The following is a 5,000-nucleotide window of genomic DNA, read 5'->3' as shown; positions in this document are numbered from 1 at the left end:
GAAGGCTTTAGAGGCATCAATAAAACACAAAAACACAGTGGACCCTCTACTTCTATAGCTTGACACCATTTCCTTTAAAGCAAATATACACATATCTGTGCCATGCTTTTGCTTAAAGCCAAACTGGTTATCAGCAGACTGTATATACGTTTCCAGTCTGTTTAAGAGGATCCTCTCTAGTAGCTTAGACATCGTACTCGCCAGTGCTATGGGTCTATAGTTATCCTTGCTGCTAATTTTTCCTGCTTTATCTTTAATAACAGGTACTAAAAGGATAGACAGCATGGACGCAGGCAATATTCCATGGGAAAAACACCCAGTAAGGCATACTGACAGAAGAGGAGCAATCCTAGGGCTGGCATATTTTAAATATTTTAAATAACTGTTAACATGTATATGAGTGATAATAATAACTGTTAACATGTATATGAGTGATAATAATAACTGTTAACATGTATATGAGTGATAATTACTGTTAACATGTATCTGAGTGATAATAATAAATGTTAAAATGTATCTGAGTGATCTCACTTTGTGTTTGAAGGTTCCAGGTGGAAGTTGAAGTCCATCAGCTGTTTGTCCATCAGCAGGTAAATGGCTGTAAACTCCAGTCGGCTCATCTGATCCTCACTGAGACAGTCAAACATTTAATCAGAAACAGTTTCAGGAATCAAGTTGAATAAGTTGCTACTTCAAGAAAGACTGTGAAAAAAACAAGTGATTTTCCAGAATTGTTCTGTATCATTTTACAGAGTTTTCTTGTTTTCTTTTCGACCTTAAGTGCAAATTTAACCAAAAATAAAAGCGGAAATCTGAAAATAAATACACATCATATTACTGGATGTAAAATTAAGACAATACTTATCACTTTTCTGTTTAAAACTTTTAAAAACAAATCATAATAAAACAGTATACATTTTCTTTAAAAGGCAGCAAAGGTTGTGAAACACTTACTGTAAAGATTTTTCTCTCTTACAGTAATACTTACAGTAAAAAAGATTAAAAAATGAGAAAAAAGTTTAAAAAAACAGAGAGAAGTCATTAATAGTCATGTTGTTATTCTATGGATTTTTTTAAAATACATATATTTACTGTATATTTTAATTATTATTGTATAAATATTATTATATTAAAATATTTGTAATAAAAGTAGTTTCTTTTTATGGAATTTGCATTGAATGTAGAATCAAAACCCTGAGAAATTATACTGTAAATTTCTGTAAAATATAAATATATTTTACAGATTATTTTTTATTACAAATATAAACATTTAAATGGAAGTTGAAATCTGTATATTATATATTTTTTAACATTATTATTTAATTGTTTAATGGTCTTGAATGTTAAATTACAGTGAATTCTATGTAAAAAAAAATAATAATATTGCTGAACGTCAAATTAAGGCAATTATCTTACTTGATTTTCTTACAGTAAAACTTTGAATTTACAGATATATTTTACAAATTTAGATATATTTTACAGTGTTGTGCAAAGATAAACCTGTTGATTAATTCTGATTATAAGTGGATGTAGATTTGATGAGCTATTTTATGTGATGTTGCATTCTTTCCTCCTTTTGTTGTGAAACTGCTGCACGTGTTGTGACTTTTATCTGATCTGATCTCAGATCTGTGTGAGCGCGTCTCACTCTGCAGCTGGCCGCCGCCGCTCGGCCCTCTGGGAGATCTGGGAGCTCCTGCAGCAGCTGCAGGCTGCAGCCTCGACATCACACATGCTGAGTCTGACACCAACAAGCCCCCTGAGCCACAAACACAACAAACAAACAAACAAACAAACAAACAAACAAACGTCAGTGATAAACAATTAATAAGTACAATTTAAAAATTCTCCACCCTCAGCTCTGTAAGCTGTAAAAGAAAAAGAAAGAAAAAAGAAAAGAAAGACTGTAAAAAAAAAAGAAAAAATAAAATAAATAAATAAATAAAAGTCTGGTATCAAAGTTACCAAACACCATCAAATAATTTCTTTAAAAATCCCAAATATTAATTAAAATTAAGCAAATATCTGTATAACTGCAACACAGAACTTAAATTAAAAAAAATTAATGAAAATTTGATAGATTAAAATGAGCATTTTGGGTCAGTTGTTTTTTATTTAAAAGTAAATTGGTTAAATAAGCTTGAATTCATAATTATTCACATTTAATGATGTATTTTTTATTATTAAATATATTGCTCAAAATGAATAATTTGAGTTTTTAATGATTATTATCTAAATGTTGTACTGGTCAGTCAATACTGAAATGTTACAATTATATAAAAAATAAATAGAACAATAATAATTAATAATAACACACACACACACACACACACACACACACACACATATATGTAGAACAACAAAAACATTTTTTACTCTAAGAAACCGTAACTTTACATACAGCAATATGATGCATTTTTTTTTTTTTTGCGTACAATTCACTGTAATTTAACATTTGAGACCATAAACAATTAAATGATACTTTTTTTTTTTAATTTATAATGTCCCATTATATTACTTATTTACAGAGTTCAGCTTTTATTTTATTGTTAATATCTGTAATAAAAGTAATTTACTTTTTTTTTACATTGCTATTTGCACTTAAAGTAGAGAAAAAACCTGTAAAATTAAAAAAAAAAAACCTGTGCATTTCTAGAAAATATGTTTTTTTTACAATGTAGTAAAGAATCCATACTTGCAGTGATTTCATGTATTACTTATGACCAAATGCGCTTTTTTCCTTCCTAATTCAGCCTTTATTCAACGAGAGAAAAGCTCCTTACCCGTTTGTTTTTGCCTCCGAACAGATCAGATATGTTATTCCAGATAAGTGGAAACTATTTCCAACAGCTCAGAGAAGTTGCATGCAGACATTCTTTCCTAATCAAACAACATTATTCTCTGCTTCTCTCTTTCGCCTCCAATTCAACCTTCAGACTTTTACTTTCTAAAAATAAAGTCGGAGCACTTTTGTTTCCTTTCTGCAGGATGTCGTCATGAACAAACACATTAACCTGCTGAAGATTAACACGTAAAACAATAAGGGAAGTTACACTTTAATCCAATCCAATCCACTTTATTTATATAGCACAATTTTAGCAAACACAAGGTTTGCAAAGTGCTGCACAAACAATAAATAGATAACAAAATACAAAGAGATGTAGTAAACAATAGAACAGTAAAATGCAATAAGATAAAATAAATTAAAAATAGGATAAAAATAAATAAGATAAAATGGCAAATGTACTGCCCGCACAAAATAAAATATGCATGTGTATATAAATAAAAAACTTTAACAGCAGTTTGTCCCTTTAAATGCTGCATGAAGCTTCTGCACATTTTCACTGCATCAGCATTAATATCGTAATGCCTCCAAGAGTTCAGATGCCAGATTTTTAATGTTAATAACGAGCTTTGGCTGCTTCTACGTCGCTGGATTGATTTGAAGCTTTTATTACTGACTTTTACAGCTCAGACCTGCTCAGAATATAGATTATAGTTTTTATAACATCTTCTCATCAGGATCAGACACTTTAACATGTTTAACTGCAGAAGAAAAACTCATCAGGACTTGTTTTTAGGACGGCATTACTGTAAACTTTATGTGTTTATATGTGCTTTGATTTAATTTGTGTTATTATAAATATGGACCCGGGGGGTAATATTTTTTAGAAAAAAGTAGCAGATTTACAAGATTAATAGTGGAAAATCTAGGAGAAAAAAATAGCAAATCTAGGAGACAAAAGTGGCAGATTTGTGAGATTAAAAGTGGCAAATCTAGGAGAAAAAAAGCACCGTTTTATCAGATTTAAAGTGGCAAATCTAGGACAAAAAGTAACAGATTTATAAGATTAAAAGTGGCAAATCTAGGAGAAAAAAAGCACAGTTTTATCAGATTTAAAGTGGCAAATCTAGGACAAAAAGTAACAGATTTATAAGATTAAAAGTGGCAAATCTAGGAGAAAAAAAGCACAGTTTTATCAGATTTAAAGTGGCAAATCTAGGACAAAAAGTAACAGATTTATAAGATTAAAAGTGGCAAATCTAGGAGAAAAAAAGCACAGTTTTATCAGATTTAAAGTGGCAAATCTAGGACAAAAAGTAACAGATTTAAAAGATTAAAAGTGGCAAATCAAGGAGAAAAAAGTCACAGATTTATGACAAAAAGTGGAAAATCTAGGAGAAGAAAAGTAGCTGATTTATAAGAATAAAGTGGCAAATATGAGAAAAAGGTAGCAGATTTCTGAGATTAAAGTGGCAAATCTAGGAGATAAAAGTTACAATTCTAGGAGACAAAAGTATTAGATTTATGAGATTAACAGAGGCAAATCTAGTTGCAGATTTATGAATTTAAAGTGACAAATCTAGGAGAGAAAAAGTCGCAAATTTATTAAGATTAAAAGTGGGAAAATCTAGGAGATTTATGAAATTTAAAATGTCAAATGTACGAGAAAATAAATTTCACATTTACAAGAAAAAAGTGGCAAATATAGGAGAAAAAGTAGCTGATTCATGAGATTAAAAATTATATTCATTTTATTATTATAGCACCAAATTTCTGTTTTGTGGTCTGAGCAACACTGCATTTTACTTTAATTTATCTCCAAGAGGAAGCACTTTATTGTTGTATTTATTGGTCTTTTTTTTTTTTTTCCCCAAGTTTCAGCAGCAGAATTATCCTCAGAAGTCGTCTCCTCTCCAAAACAACCTGAGCAGCTGATAAAAACCAGTAAAACACTGGAAAAACAGCTGATTTGTGTTAAAATCAGTGTTTTTCTGATGCAGCTTGGTGCACACACTCAGGACGTCCTGCAACATTTGCTCAGCTTGTTTCTCTGATAATTTCAAGATCCACACACAAATCCTTCATCTGGTTCAAAATTAGAGTTAAATAACGTCAAAATCTAAATTGTGGATGATAGAAAAGTGACTTAAAACTGGATAAAAAAACACTGTGACATGCAAGGAGAGGATCTGACGCCACTGACAGGCGTCACATT

At 30.4% G+C, this 5,000-nt stretch overlaps 1 long non-coding RNA gene across 1 annotated transcript in view; it reads right to left on the bottom strand.

Moving 5' to 3' along the window:
- Positions 1 to 5,000, bottom strand: part of LOC131961702 (uncharacterized) — a 12,693-nt gene that overhangs the window by 5,661 nt on the left and 2,032 nt on the right. The window contains exons 2-3 of the long non-coding RNA XR_009389880.1: positions 1,649 to 1,759; positions 532 to 630 (exon numbers count right to left, since the gene is read on the bottom strand). This is a non-coding gene — a long non-coding RNA (uncharacterized LOC131961702). The remainder of the gene's footprint in view (positions 1 to 531; positions 631 to 1,648; positions 1,760 to 5,000) is intronic.

The sequence above is a fragment of the Centropristis striata genome, chromosome 23 (assembly GCF_030273125.1).
Source record: "Centropristis striata isolate RG_2023a ecotype Rhode Island chromosome 23, C.striata_1.0, whole genome shotgun sequence".
Taxonomy (NCBI): domain Eukaryota; kingdom Metazoa; phylum Chordata; class Actinopteri; order Perciformes; family Serranidae; genus Centropristis; species Centropristis striata.
The sequence above is the reverse complement of the archived record's forward strand: the minus strand, read 5'-3'. Positions and strand labels throughout refer to the sequence as shown.